The sequence below is a fragment of the Thermobia domestica genome, chromosome 14, assembly GCF_964235325.1.
Source record: "Thermobia domestica chromosome 14, izTheDome1.hap1.1, whole genome shotgun sequence".
In the NCBI taxonomy this organism is placed as follows: Eukaryota; Metazoa; Arthropoda; class Insecta; order Zygentoma; family Lepismatidae; genus Thermobia; species Thermobia domestica.
Genome location: NC_137467.1, coordinates 189584750 through 189601795, shown reverse-complemented (window position 1 = coordinate 189601795; position 17046 = coordinate 189584750). Strand labels below are relative to the sequence as shown.

Here is a 17046-nt window from a genome sequence, read left to right as displayed (position 1 = left end):
ATATTTGGTAAACGGTATAAATTATGTAGTTCCCCGTTATGAAGTTTCCGCCATTCCCCATTCCCGTTCCTCTTGGGTCCGAATATTCGTCTCAGGATCCTGTTTTCAAATACTTTCAGTCTGTGTTCTTCCCTCAGAGTAAGCGATCATGTTTCGCAACCATATAGAACAACAGATATGCTTATCGTTTTATATATTTTAATCAATTCCTCGACAAAATTCGCGACGACAAGAGATTTTGAACTGAATAATAACACGAATTCCCTGCATTTAGTCGACATTTAATTTAATCGTGAATATGGTTATCATCAGTGTGGTAATTGAAGCACTTCGAGGTGTGTGTGTGGGGGGGGGAGTTAGTGTGGACCAAAAATATACTTGTACCAAGACCGTACTCTTGCAGTAGTGGCGTATACTGGTTTGATGGCTTGGGCTACCACTAACTTTTGTAACACCTGTACATTATTATTATTATTATTATTATTATTATTATTATTATTATTATTATTATTATTATTATTATTATTATTATTATTATTATTATTATTATTATTATTATTATTATTATTATATTGTTATATGGTCTTCAAAATTAAAAAATTTACACCATCCTTTACATAAGTAGGGGGACGCGGTGGCTCAGTGGTAGAGCGTTCACCTTCCGTGTTTGATGTCCCGGGTTCGATCCCAGCTCGCGCCGTATGGACTTCGTGGTGGACAAACACCACGCTCGTGAGTTTTCTCGGGGTTCTCTCGTTTTCTCCCATTTTCTTCATTCCACCATTTAATTCATTTCTCATCATCACCGTCTCCTTTAGCCTAACTGGCATAATCGTGGGACGTAAAACTTAAAGATTTCATTTCATTTTTTTTCCCTTTTATCAAGTAGATAAATATTTTCTCTTCACTAGCAAGACTTATATTACTTTATTAGTATTAGGGAGAAAGGATCGTACATACATTTCTACCTTTACTTGTTGCATGAAATATCGCTACATTTCGCATTAGATAGATGGTAATCCTACTCAGCAGAGTAAATGGAAGCTGCCCGAGTAATAATGAACGCTGAAATAGGCGATTAGGAAAGAAGGAGTTTCAGTGTGTAAGAGCTTCGCAAACTGCTGTAAAACAAAATTTTCGTTGTGTTACCTCAAACCGCTATGGAACGAGGCTCATGATGTCCAAAACAATTCCCAGAGACCCCCAAAATGCACAGTCATTACACGTATAATTTTTCTTTTACTCTTCGCTCACGCCCAAGAAACCGATTTCTCTAGAGGCAACCGCTGTTGCCTGATAGCCCGTTCGTACGCTGTGGGTGGTGGTGGAGCGAAGGAAAATGCTCTCATACGATTCTTGCCAGAGAGAGAGAGCTAGAGAGTGGTTTCTGCTGCGTTGTCATATTGAAGACTTCTTAAGATAGCGAGACACTTGCATGCGAAGAAGTTAGTTGATCTTTCTAAATTCATACAGTTCTCAGAAACTTGTATCATTGAAAGAAGATACTAAAGTATAAAATTATTAATATAATTTAGTTTATATTATAATAACTTTATTTTGTAATATTCTAGAGGCTACCGCCGGTAGGCCCGGTGGTCCACAAGATACGCCACTATGTTGCAGATTAAGTGTTAATTTCTCAACGAATTCCAAAAGGAACTTTTACTAGCAGTAAAATACTCCTGTACAACATGGAAAAGGTTATGATTTCTCTGTTTACAGTATTTTCCTCACAAAAGACTTGAAAAATCAATTTTTCTAATATACACAGCGTATAAAGGTGCTTGGGTACTCTCTGTGAGAGCGTCTCCATAAAATGTGCTCACAATTGTAATTTGTGTAATCACTAGAACGCCACGTTAAATTTAAGTTACAAATATGCATAACTGCAATTATGATTATTATTTATTCAAAGTAGTTAACCTTCTACTTTAAAAGAGGTGTATTATACAAAAAAGGTAGAACAGATATTTGAAAAAAAAAACATATCTTATATCTGTTGTTCACTGTAAAATAGTTTTTTAACGAAACACAGAACTAAACCTGAGAGACTGCAACACACCTAAACCTGTTCACTGTTCAGGAGATTTTACTTTTAAGCGCTTCGGATAACTCAGTGTGCTAAAACTTTGTACTCTATCTTCTTGGAGTAAAATCCACTACGATGCAGATTCCTTAGCAGTAAGCTGAAAAAGATTTGATTTCTTATTTGCTTATAAATTTAATTCTTGTAATTACACATGAAGGTTTGATGTCATTACCAAGTTCCGCCCTAGAAAGTACAAAGGGAACGAGATTCCGGGGAAGTGTTCAGAGGTACCTGGGAATTTCCCTTTTCTCCCTTTAATTACCACACTAGTTATCATCTAACCAGTGTTTGGAGTGGAAAAAAGCAGAGACGGTATGTTTTATTACGATTTTAACTCGACATACCGGCTATCTAAATGTTGAAATACAGTGAGGATATGTTGCCCAAAAGATTGAATTTCTAATTAAATAATGACTGAAAACCACTGGAGAGCTTTTATTTAGTTACGGGAGGGGGGGGGGCATGGAGAAACTTTGATCCCTCGTGTGAATGACCCTATGGCAGTAAAGGGCCAAACTGTATGTGAAAAGCCCCTAAAGAGGATTCACTTGAGTAGAACATTGCACCTAGCCTACTACTTTATTGTGTTAGTGGGATGTCCTTCAGAGCCACCACTACACAATACTCAATTAATTAATACAATGTTTATATTTTCTTCATTGAATACAGGGCTGTGTACTGACCTTTGAGAATCAGATAAAAAATAGAATGCAGGAGCTGTGAAGTTGATATTAGATCATCAGAAGCAAGAGAGTAGCGTTAATGGTCATATAAAATTTTAACAAAATTGAAAAGAAAAAGACTATACTATACTGCCAATGATACCGAAATGGTGCAAAATCTTTATTTATTTATTTACTTTTTTTTTTTTTTTTTTTTTAGTATCTCCCTTACTATATAGCTCCTGTGTCAATACTTGGGTTCTAATTTTACTTCCTGTGCCCCGTTAGGAAGTGACAATACATACGGGAAACACTGAGAAGTCCTTCATACAATTTCAGCTGGAAAAAAGAAAACAGGAAATGGTACATCTAAAAATCAGTGTACTCACCAGTTTCAGAACCATGGGACAATTCAGGTATAAACCAGCCATTTGTGTTTGATATTATTTAATAGCAATATTTGAAGATCTAAAAAATTGGTATAATTCTTTCTGGATCACTTGAACATATTTCATTTTACACTTTTCCACTGTGCACAGGGATAATTACCAACCTTGTATATGTCTATACATATATATATATATATATATATATATATATATATATATATATATATATATATATATATATATATATATATATATATGTGTGTATATATAGAAGTTTTACTTAATAAAATGTTTATCTAATTGATGTTGAGATGATGACACTGGTAGAGCGTTCACCTCCGGTGCTTGGGGTCCCTGGTTCGATCCCAGCTCGCGCCGTGTGGACTTTGTGGTGGACAAACACCGTGCTCGTGGGTTTTCTCGGGGTTCTCCCGTTTCCTCCTACTTTCTTCATTCCACCATTTCACTCATCTCTCATCTTCACCGTCTCCTTTAGCCTAACCGGCATAATCGTGGGACGTAAAACTTAAGGATTTCATTTTCTTTCTTTTCCTTGACCATAATAATATCAAACACTGTTAAGTTTTACTATATAAATTAAAACAATATTAAAAATAATAACTACATAAAAGAAAAAAAAAGGCTGGTTCGTCCAAATCCCTTCTGCCTATCCTGTTATCTAGATCAACAACAAAAAAACTCTGCTCTCTCAGCGTATATATGTGTGTGTGTCTGCTCTGTTAGCAGACTGTTAAAACAGAACCAAGAAAGTTTTCAAATATTTTCTGGACACATACAAGTAGCATAAAAAATGAAAAATAGAATAATATACTAGCTATAAGGTATGGAGTCCCTATAAGGTAATATACCTGACATCAATATTTATTGTTCAAAATTGTGAAAATTTTCCAACGTGCGGTAAGCACATGATTTTCTTCTGCACCGAACCCTGCTCCCCCTTCCGCCGAATTCGCATGAAGGGCTTTATAGAGAGATTTTGAAGAAATAGCGAGATTAACCGCTCTTGTCGTAGGGAATCGCGTTCAGGATCCAACTTTAATTTCATTCGGAATAATTCCCAAGAATAATATTTTATATTTAATTCATTCAAAATTTACATATTACCCTAAACTTGTTCTATGATTACATAATACACAAAAATACAAATTTAAATACAGGTATGCAAATAGAATAATTACACTGGTCTACATCAATTTTGCTGATTGGAGGCTACCAGCTGTTCTTTAATAATTCAAGTGTGCTAAATCCAAAAATAAAATTCGTTTTTCTCTATCACGTCAGGTATTTTCACAAAATGAAATTTTACCTAATATTTCATGTATGCTTTAGAACCATTAATCGTAACATAATTCTACAAGATGTCATAAGATGGCAGCACATACACTGTTACGTTTAATTTTATTTTTACGAGTTAGTACTAAGAATTAAAGAATATATTAAACAGTATAGGTAATTCAAAATCATTTTGAATTAAAATTGAAGAGGATATTACGTATGTAAAAGGTTGAAATAAGGGAGCACTCGCAGCTGAATTTTTATGCAGGGAGACTACACACATTCAGATCAAGTTGGCAGCTGTACCGAGTTTAAATAACATGACATGTATTCATAGAGAGTGCAAAAACGATCCGGATATATTTTGCTATATTTGTGGTTCTTTCACAACCCCGAAACAACGAACAAATATTTGGAAATTTATACGAAAAGTGTATCATGCATATTTCGGAGTTAAATTGGGCACCACATAAAGTATGCAGGACCTGTGTAGAAAATCTCAGACTATGGAGCAAGGGTCGAAGAACAAGTCTTAGTTTTGGAATCCCAATGGTGTGGCGAGAGCAGCAAAATCATGTAAATGACTGCTATTTCTGTATGGTAAATGTATCTGGTATGAGCAGGAAATCTAAACATACTATTCAGTATCCTGATCTATACTCTGCTAAAAGACCTGTTCCTCACAATAATGAAATTCCTATCCCTACATGCAGCACGTTTGCAAGTTCCAGTGATGACGATTGCTCTGTCAACACAAATACAGAACGTAGTGACGAGGATTTTGTGGTGTCTGATGAATGCAATTCATGCAAACCCTTCACTCAATCAGAATTAAATGATCTAATTCGCGACTTTGCTCTACCAAAAGCATCAGCAGAATTGCTGGGTTCAAGACTGAAAGAAAGGAATATGTTGCACCAGGAACAACTATCGTATATCGGGACAGAGAGAAGCATCTATTACAATATTTTCAAAAAGATGAAGAACTTGTGTATTGTTCAGATGTAAAAAGACTAATTGAAGCTATGGGATGTGATTATGATGAGATTGAATAGAGGCTCTTTATTGACTCGTCAAAGAAGAGTTTAAAGTGAGTTTGCTGCATAAAGGCAATAAGTTGGTTAATGAAATAGTGTGTAAAAGCTTTGAATCATAATGCTGCTTCCTTTAAAATACATTTGCTCGAAATATCTTGCATTGACACAGGAGAAAGTGAAAGCTGGTATTTTTGACGGCCCCCAGATAAGGGTGCTAATGAAAGATAAAGAGTTCTTCCAAAACCATGAACCTCACAGAAAGAGATGCATGGGATGCTTTTTGTGCCGTTGTTACAAACTTTCTTGGAAATTTTAAAACGGACGACTACGAGGAAATTGTTGACAATTTGTTGGCCACATTTCAGACGTTAGGAGTAAATATGAGTGTGAAGCTTCACTTCCTACACAGCCATCTAGACTATTTTCTTTCCAATCTTGGTGCTCTTAGTGAAGAACAGGGTGAACGATTTCACCAGGATATCAAAACCATAGAGAACCGGTGCCAGGAAAGGTGGAACGAAAACATGACGGCGGACTATCGCTGGTGCTTGCAGCGTGACGTTCCGGAGGCCACTTACTCCAGAAAATCAAAGAAACGCAGATTTTTGCCTAAGTAGGTAAGCACGTTGTGTTATTTAGTTGTGTGCATTTATCAGTTTGAGGTCGTAAATGAAATTAAAACATGTATTGGATTTGCTTAACTTTCTACCAAGTCTAAATTCATTATGACAAATAGGTTCGTAAAACTACTCCATACATAAGATTTTGGAACCATAAACATCATATTGCACATCAAATCGTATACCATATATATATATATATATATATATATATATATATATATATATATATATATATATATATATATATATATATATTGTATAATATGTGTAGGTGTGTCAGTGACTTTATAGTACAATATTTAATGTGAGTTTCGTACTAAGATATATGGAACAAATAAGAAATTCTGTCAATGTAAGTATGATCAGATTGTGTAAAATTCTGACGTGATAGGCAAAAACTAACTACACCACTGGAATCAGCGACCTCGATTTATTAAAAAACAAGTCAAATATCTCAGTCAGCAGAAAAAAAGTTTTCATATGTAGACCAGTGTTATATATTAAAATATAAAAAAAAACTACTGAGTGCAGACTGCACTTCACACTCGCCAACAACTTTCTATCCCCTTATGTTGTATTATAGGGAATTATACATGAAAATGCTCAAAAATCGAGTTTTTGTATTAACAATTTCCTGCGGGGAAGCTCCCGGACCCCTCTCTCGACTGAGGGGTATTCCAAAAACCCCGAAAGAATCGCTCCCACAGCAGACAACTTAATTCCGCTTATGCTCAAAACACGACATTTATATAAAAAGACAAAAAGACATACACACATATACATACGAATATATACATTACCGTGGCTGATGCGTCAATGAGCTTTCCCAAACAAGCCAAAACTTTCATGCTACGGCGACAGATGTCGCCGCAGCAGCCAAATAGACGCGGGAAAGGTTAAAAAGCGCACAAACTTTCTTGCTTTCCTGGTATGATTGCGACGAATACTTACCAAACAATTCAACATGCTTATGCGACGCGGTTAGTTAGCCGGTAGTGATCACCAAATCACTTTCGTTGCATTGTGGGAACGATTTGAATTTCCATTAGGAATATAGGGAGTAGTTCATCCCGGTAATCAGAGCCTTTGAGTGAAAGCTGTCTTTGCTGCCGCCGTGCGTGACATCACAATTTTATTGCATTTTCGGTTTTCAAAGAAGAGTAGTTCTGAGATGTGACCTTAAAAGAAGAAAGGAACAGTAGGGTCGAAGGACCTTGCCTCACAATAGTGTCCCGTCCTTATATACTATCTCGCCAAAATCAATGCTGGATTAAAAGATTACCGGTCACAGCGTGGGATTTTTGAAGGACAGAATCATTTAGTAAAATTAAAAAAAGGTAGATGCATAATTCTTTGAAATACTTGTCAAAACATTAAACCTTTTCACTCACGAATTTATTAGATTTATACAAATACTATAATACTTTGCTATACTTACTAGCTCTCTCTTAGGCAATGTGTATAAACATATTCTCTCTGCGCTTACTTAATCCGATTATGCACTGAGACTAAAGGAGACGATGTTGAAATTGAAATGAAATCTTTGAGTTTTACGTCCCACGATTATGCCGGCTAAGCTAAAGGAGACGGTGATGATGAGAAGTGAATGAAATGGTGGAATGAAGCAAGTGAGAGAAACGAGAGAACTCCGAGGAAACCCACGCACACGATGTTTGTCCACCACAAAGTTCACTTGGCGCGAGCTGGGATCAAACCAGGGATCCCATGCATTAGAGGTGAACGCTATACCACTAAGCCACCGCGCCCCCCCTTGAAATTGATGATAGTAAAGGAATGGAGAAAGTAAGGGGATAAGGGAGAACCCCGAGAAAACCCACACACAGTGTTTCCATTACAAAGCTTACGTGGAATCAGTAAGAGTCGAATCAAGGACCTCACGCGCCAAAGGGGAGCGCTCTACCATTCAGCAACTGCGGCCCCATGTCTAAGTAATTGTTGGTTCACATCCAGTATTTTATATACACGTGCATCAAAGTGTCTCTGTATTCGCGTTTGCTCACAAAATGTCTCGTTTTCTTGCACATGCCTTCTTCGAAAAAAATTTTTCGGACGTCCCAATACTTATTATTATTATTATTATTATTATTATTATTATTATTATTATTATTGCGTGAGGTCCTTGCGTACGAATGCCAAGAACATTTAGGGAAAGGAACGCAACATGAATGACGTACTATGATATGCACTCTGTATATATTATCTTATAAGATTTATTCTATGAATTTATCTATGTTACATTAAAAATGATTTAATGTAACAATACAGTAAAACGATTTATTAGTACACAGGGGCGGATCCAGGGGGCGATCGCGCCCCGAGCGCCCCCCAGAATAGAATATTTTTTTTATTTTAAAAATAAAACTTATCCTAAGAATGTTTACCTTTCTATTATAAATGTAAGATAAAGCCTAAAATAGGTAGGCCTTATCGGACCACCCCCTCGAAACATTCAGCCTGGATCCGCCCTGCTAGTACAGTAATTTATAATCGGAAATTCACATTTTAATTCTTTTGTCATATAGATAGTACAAAGTGTACAACTTTGCTTCCGCCGTTTTTTCCCCAAAATATGACGCTTTAATGAAACAAATTGCTTACCCAGACATTATTCAAAGTATTGTCCATCGCTGGCCACTACTTTCTCCTATCTTTCGGGCAGCGTATGAGTGCCGCGTCGACAAAATGTTTTATCTTTGGAGGCGATCCACGAATCGATCCACTTTTTGACTTCTTCATAAGATCGGAAGTGTTGGTCAGCCAGGTCATGCGCCATTGATCGCAGCAGGTGATAATCAGAGGGAGCGATGTCTGGAGAGTACGGCGGGTGGGTAGGACTTCCCATCTTAACGTTTCCAGGTACGTTTTGACCACTTTTGCAACGTTGAGTCGAGCGTTGTCGTGCTGCACAATCACTTTGTCGTGCCTCTCGCTTATTGTGGCCGTTTGTTCTTTAATGCTCGGCTCAAACGCATTAATTGCGTTCGATAACGATCACCTGTGATTGTTTCACTTGGTTTTAACAGCTCATAGTACACGACGCCGAGCTGGTCCCACCAAATGCAGAGCATGATCTTGGAACCATGAATATTTGGTTTGACCGTCGACGTGGAAGCATGGCCGGGATATCCCCATGACTGTTTGCGTTTAGGGTTATCGTAATAAGCCCATTTTTCGTCCCAGGTCACAATGCGATGCAGAAATTCCTTCCGTTTTTGCCTCTGAAGCAACTGTTCACAAACACACAAACGCTGTTCAACGTCTCTTGGTTTCAACTCATACGGGACCCAAGTTCCTTCTTTCTGAATCATATCCATGGCTTTGAGCCGTTTTGAAATGACTTGCTGTGTCACTCCCAATGATCATGCCAATTCTTCTTGAGTTTGACGCGAGTCTTCACTTAGCAATGTCTCCAATTCTGTATCTTCGAAAACTTTGTCTTCCACCACTATGCCGGTCTTCGACGTTAAAGTCACCGTTCTCTCACTATTAGCGTCCTCACCATAAGTACTTGAGAGCGTTCGATGAGACTCAGCCGCAGTTTTCTTCACATTAAAACAGAAAAGTAGAACCTCCCGCAAATGGCGAGAATTTGGCTCGTAAACTGACATTTTCAATCGAGAACAACTTTACGATGCATACACAAATCGACTAATGCTTGAATGGGGTTATGTTGACGGAGGTCCAAGCTAACTGCCTGACGTCTGCGATCTGTTTATTTCGACCGCTACTTACCGTTGTAGCCACCTATCGGAAAACGGCGGAAGCAAAGTTGTACACCTTGTATCTAGCCTCAACCTATAGTAGGGTCCCGGGTTCGATCCCAGCCCCCGCCAAGTGAACTTTGTGGTGGACAAACACCGTTTGCGTGGATTTTCTCGGGGTTCTCCCGTTTCCTCCCACTTTCTTCATTCCACCATTTCATTCATTACTCATCATCACCGTCTCCTTTAGCCTAACCGGCATAACCGTGGGACGTAAAACTCAAAGATTTCATTTCATTTTTTCAACCTATAGTAGGGAACATAGAGTGCTCCCATCTAGTGCGAGGGGTCTCTGGTTCTATCCCTTCTTAGGTAAATGCGACTAACTCTCCAAACCTAAGGCAGGTGAAGATGGTAGCTGCTTCTATCTAACAATATAAATAAACAAAAACATTTCGTTTAGGTAGCGGAGCGAACGTGAAATAAAAGCGAGAATAGGAATGGCGAAAGAAGCCTTTAGGAGTAAAAAAAAAAAAAAGTCTGTTTTGTGGGATCTTGAATAAAGAGTCGAGAAAAAGACTCATAAAATGTTTCGTGTGGAGTATTGTACTGTATGGGAAGGAATCGTAGACATTACGTAAAAGTGATTAAAACCGACTGGAAGCCTTCGAAATGTGGGTGTGGAGAAGAATGGAAAGAACTAGTTGGATCTAGCGGAAAATGAATAAGAGAGTGTTAGAAATGGTGGGGGAAGAACAGGACGCTTTTAGATATTAAGAAGAGGAAGAGAAACTGGTTGGGACATTGCCTAAGAAGAAATTGTATGATGAGGGACGTCCTAGAGGGTATGGTGGCGGGAAAGAGAGGGAGGGGGCGAAGGAGACTACAATTAATGGATGATATAAAAACAGAAAGATCATACGTGAAAACGAAGAGGTTAGCGGAGGACCGTGGGGCATGGAAGCTTCCCAGCTGCTGCAAGTGACCTGCCAGTAAGGGCAGAATACCTATGATGATGATAGGTAGCGACGGCAGCGTAGTCTCTAACGCTCTCGCCTTCGGTGCGAGTGGTTCCGGGTTCGATTCCCGGTAGGGGCACTCGGTCGAAAGAGTGTAAAACGCTTTTTCAGGCCAGCCATCTGAATGAGGTTTTCCTCATTCCCACCATGCAAATGCCGGGTAGTACCTATAGGTCCCAGGCCGCTCCTTCCCCAATCCTTTCTTCCTTCCCTTTTCCCGGATAGTGGGCTCGCCGAGGGATGTCATCCCTCAAACGTGACGGGCTAAATGGCCATAGATGCCGAAAGCCCAGAAATATTTTTTTAAAAAAATCCCAAGAACGTTTTGTCGCTACTCCTGGGCCACAAAATGCCATTCATTTATAAAACGTGACCAACAAACTAGATCCCTGTTACTCATTACTTGTAAGTACTTAGGCCTACTGCTTATAGCCGTTCTTAATTTAATTTTACATAAAGTCTACTTGGATTTTTAAAAATCGACAATTCAAACAATTAGGTAACATTATGTTGTACTTTAAAAAAAACAGTCTAGCATTTCATGCCTTTTAGACTAAAAGACAGGGATGATAAATGAAAATGATTAATTGTAAAATTAGATTTTTGTGATCTCTCACTCAGGAGCGAAACCCGGATCATATGTCCTAAATGCTCACACACTAGCCACTAATGAATACAGTATTTTATGAATTAAACAAAAGTATTTATATTTTCAGAGATACTTCGCACCTAGCCACTAATTTATAGTTTATGAATTAAACAAAAGTATTTATATTTTCAGAGATACTTTGCACGCGATACTGAATTACGTAAGATAAATTCTTACTGCATTAGTCTGATGTTTACTAGAAAAACTAAAGGCACATTGGACCTATGGAACTTAGAAATGAACGAAAAGTACTTTTAATATTAGTTATATACTGTTATACGTATACTGTAATAATACTTATATACTGTTCAAAATGTAAAATAGCAATGATAAAACCTAATTTTATACTAAAAGTCGTTTTGAACAGTATATAACAAGATTTTATTATCACAGTAGGCTACTCACGGGAATACATTCATTTCATATCATATGCAAGATCATATTTGTATGGATACAAAACATTTTATAGGGAAAATATTTCTTCACAGTTTTAATAAAATTTCACAATAAACAATAATATAACACTTTAAAAGCTATAATGGAGATTATATATTTCTTTAAAACATAATAATACCTTTAATTTCGTAGTAAGTTCATTTACTCAACGCCGATAACAAAATATCTTGCTTTTGAAATTGCTTCAAATCTCCGATAATGTTCACGGCAAGCTGCCCTGAGTAGTGTTGCCAAATAAAACTGTCGAAAAATCGTAATAAGTATAGATGGAAATATTATTTTCTAATTTTTCAAATGGGTTTGATTTTAGGTTAGAAGAAATGACAAAGGCTCAAATTTTATATTCCATGAGAGTTTTCGCTGTAACTACTGATCTGATTAAAGCGCCATAGAGCTTGAGAAAAGAGACAAGATAATTGTGCTGGGAAATCGAATAGAAAGGAAAGAACAAAATTACGTGGACCAGAGATGCTATTATTATTGCATTTTGTAATATTCTTTACTACCTCACATTTAATCCTAGATAACCATGGGTTGCTGTTCCTTAGTGTTTTGTTTCTTATACGTAACACGAGTACGGTAATCAAAGTGCCACAGTGTTAAACTCCCGTATGTTTTATGCCATAGAATATCACGGTATTTTTGACGGCATATCTACGACGAGAAATCGCACGATAAAGATATCAGTGTCAAGTAAACTTTAACCATTTTTATCATCATTATTATTATTTTATTAAATGCAATTGAAGTTTTATATCTTCAGGTGCATTTCTTGCTTCCAGTTATCTACACCATATTACTGAGTTTTGTTATAAATAATTGTTTTGTAATATAATAATTTCAATGTAAAATTTATGAAAATGATGCTTGATGATTAAAGATAGCGGACGAATCTCAGTCCTCGGATTTTCTTTCCTTTGCTTTTCCCATAATTTCTTAATTGCTCAAGTTTCTTTCTCTCTTTTCATTTCTTTTCTATTTTTAAATGCTTTCCCAAATTGATTTTGAAAATTTCAACTCCTTTACTCGTGTAAGCTAAGCACAAATAAAACTCTTACGCTAGTATCACACGACCAAACTTTTCAACCATATATTGTATCTAAATTTCCTTGTCGTAGGTATAGATAGCATGCACGTCTTTGGTGCGGGGAACTATGATTCTATTCTTGGGAAAGCTCATGTGGTTCGGATCCCACGCTAAGCTTTAAATCCACGTCTCATATAGTTTCACTGCTGAAAGGGACGCTAAATTCAAATTAAACTAAACTAACTAAACTTCCTTGTGTGAAAATTTCAAGTAACTGTATAATAAAAATAGGATGGTATTTCTATTGACGTTACACAGAATCAAACATTAAAAATAGATTTTCTTAAATCACTTTTTACAATTCTGTATTAAATTGTCTATACAAATATATACTGTATATATATTTCAATAAACTTTGTACCATTGTAAGGTATAAAACAAGAAGTCCTGGCTCTATCATCAACGCCCACACCAAACTACTTAAGTGAGAAACTTGATTTTTGGACAGTACACAGCAAAAAATGAGGTGTTGAAATAACACAAAATGACTACCACTTTAGCGTGTTACTTGTGTGTCAATTCAGCACAAAGTTTTTTTTTTTTTTATCATGCAAAACCCGTAGAAGGGAATACCTTCTCTTGGGAGTGAATTTAAGTGTATAAGGTATTTAAGGATAAAGTGGAAGGGCAAAGATGTTTTATTTCATTTATTTGATATCTTTATTCATCCATTACATGGGGATCTTTATTCATCAATTGATTAATAATCGTCATTCATCGTATGTTCACTATTTGTCATGATGTATGTATGAAAAGATGCAGTGCAAATCAGACGCCACGACACAGTGATATTGGTTAGTTAGACAGATGAAGGGTTATCTTCTTGTGCCGGGGCGACTCGACACATAATGAGAGACAATATGATGCCCTTGTTATTGCGAATTAAGGTGCAAAAGATGAATAGATGTTCGGTGATAAATCTGTTTTTTGATATGCTAATAGAAAGTCGTCTGTGTTCGTCAGAATGTGAAAGAACATACATTGTAATTAAATGCTGAAGGGGTGTAGGTTGTAGACGGGGTGGAATGTTTTGTTCAGCATCTATACGTATACTACTGCCAAGGATGGGATGGCCTTGCCTCCAACGAGTAGTGATGTATCTGGTACGCAGTCATAGGCGCCGCAAGATGAAAACATTGGGGGGGGGGGCTCAACCACTGTAAACAGGAACAAGGAATTTGTTAGATGTAGGGTTAGTTGGCTGAAAACCAACTGATTTTAATCAGTGATGGATTTGGGCACCTTCCAGCCTGATCCTCCCCCTCAATTCTGGTAAACAGCTTTCATTCATTTTCTCCCCAGCGGCGCAAATCGAGGGACGGGCAAGACATTCTGCCGTAGTATTTTTTCATAAGCTATGTTCAAAGTATTTATGAAATTGAAAAACAATGCTGTGGAGAATCAAGGGAGCAGAGTTGTCTTCAACATTGGGAGGTGGGTAAATTTGAGGCTTATTTTGGGGGAGTGGAGGAGATGAGACTCATATTACGGTAGATGAATCTGATTTCTAAGGTGAACCTGTTGTATATTACCTGTCAGCCGATGAAGTAGTAGTACATATAAGTATTACAAACCAATGCCGTGAACACATTCTGAAATCTGAATACATGCATATTTATAATTGGTATGTTTCTACTTAGGCCAAAAAAAAAAAAAAAAAAAAAAAACCATTTCAAATCAGATTATTTTGGGGGGACAGTCCCCCCAGTTCCAAGATTGGAGGGAACATGTCCCCCTCAGCACCCTGCGATTTGCGCCAGTGTTTTTCCCTATTTACGTTCCTCGTTTCTGTGCGCCAACAATGAACTACTGACGGCTCGTCACAATGCAGTTGCAGCCTTCCTTGCTGGTGTACTGGATATCACGTGTACCTTTGGTGCAGAGTCCCGAGTTCGATTCCCGGTGGGACAGCATCGAACGACAGTGAGTCGGATTTCACATTAAATTGTAGGTCCACGTCTCATATAGCCTTGCTGCTGTAAAGATACGCTGAATGATAATCAACTCAATTCAAAAATATAGTTGCAACAATTCAAAAACGACAATGGCTAATAAGTCATTATAACCAATAAACTGTTTTGCCTTTTATCGCATAGAATACTAAGTTTAGTTAATTTCTCAACGGACATCGATAAAACATGACTATTTGCCCTTTAATGAGAAGTGTCCGTAAAAGGAAGTGTTTTCTCCCACAACATATTTTTGCAGGGAAGGAAAAAAAAAAAGTTTGTTCACATTATGGGGCTGTCCGTTTTCCAATATTTGAGGGGGCGCGGTGGCTCAGTGGTAGAGCGTTCACCTCTGGCGCTTGGGGTCCCGGGTTCGATCCCAGCCCCCGCCACGTGAACTTTGTGGTGGACAAACACCGCGCTCGTGGGTTTTCTCGGGGTTCTCCCGTTTCCTCCCACTTTATTCATTCCACCATTTCACTCATCTCTCATCATCACCGTCTCCTTTAGCCTAACCGGCATAACCGTGGGACGTAAAACTTAAAAGGTTTTTCCAATATTTGAATGATACAGTACGGCTTTCTGCACCTATATTTACTTGTAAAATAGATATAATATTAAGATATGAGTAGGGTCTACCAAATTTTAAATTTCTCATTAAATTCTAATATTATGTTAATCTAAACTCGTTTAATTGACATTTTCTTTCATCCAGGTGCAAGTTTGTTAGGCGGCAAACGGAGAATTACTTCTTTTTCATAGCAAAGGTTTGCCTGTGGATTTCGATGCGCATTATAAATTCGTCTGCAATAAGATCAAGATCGAGTGCTACAGAAAGTTCTTGATGACAATTTAAAATTACTAACGCGTTGAGCAGTTTTTGTTCCATAATAGATCGTAGATAGGACTTTAGTCGTCTTAAAGAAAAAAAGGATCTCCCCGCTGTGCAAGTGGTGGATGGTAGCTTAAAAAAAAATAAATAAATAAAATAAAATAACGGTGGAATATGTATCCCTATTGTTAATCACGGACAGATTCATTCTGCACTTTTTTTGTTCTCACTACAAAACGATCCATTTTCCAAATTTGCAATTAACACTTACCAGTAAATAGTGAATGAATAAATAAAACTAAAACACTTCACTAAAACTCACATTCTTCTTCTTCTAGGGAACAAACGATAACAGTCACCAGAATAACGTTTTCTTTTTTCCGTCAACACCAACGATAAACTAAAACACCAAACACCGACACGACACGAAATCTTTGAAACAAGAAACAAGGGATCAGTCCAGTCACCAGTAAAGAATTGAAGCTGGGAGCGACCAAAGGGATCTTAGCAGATGTCTGCAAACTTTTCTAACCAATAAATTCAGGGTTGACAGTACACAAAAACAAATCGTACATAAAAATGAATTCAATCATGGACGGTGCCTTTCTGCTTTCACATAAAATCATTAAGCGGCTCATTTCATTGATAGATAATAAATCTATCAGATACACGACAATAGCGTAGGCTCTAATGAACTAAGAGTTCAAAAGTATTAAGAAATTATATATAACAAAAACGATTCTCTTAACGGAACTATTGACTCATTTAGGGTAAATAGCTGAAAAGCCTAGAAAATAGACAAAACCAAAACTCTTTCGCCAATCTGGGTATCAATGTGCGTTTAAAAGCATAACACGTAGAATAGATCATACTTCTAGATAATAGAAAAGCAGATACGTATTATTATTTTTTCGTAAATCTATTTTTATATCTCCACAGCGCCCTCTCCGAATTAAAAGACTTACTTGAAACAAAAACCACTTATCTGTCGCATGTATGAGTATCAATGTGCGCTCAGTAGTGCACCAAGTAGAAAGGGTCAGAACATTGGAGCCATAATTAACATATACTTATTAATATTTCTTCGTGAATCTCATTCTATATCTACGGTGGCCCCCCTTCGAATTAAGAACTAATAGACTTATTTCAAGGACAAAGCGCATATCTACCATATATGAGTATCAAAGTGCGCTCGATAGTGCATCACGTAGAAAGGGTAATAGAATAGTAGCCATA

General features: G+C 37.2%; 1 protein-coding gene across 1 annotated transcript in view; it reads right to left on the bottom strand.

The window, feature by feature from the left end:
- LOC145670504 (uncharacterized) overlaps positions 1-12160 on the bottom strand; it is a 38481-nt gene extending 26321 nt beyond the window's left edge. Inside the window, exon 1 of the mRNA XM_081739253.1 lies at positions 12061-12160. The gene's annotated coding sequence lies outside the window, so the exon portion shown is untranslated. The remainder of the gene's footprint in view (positions 1-12060) is intronic.
- Between the last annotated feature and the right edge of the window lie 4886 nt (positions 12161-17046).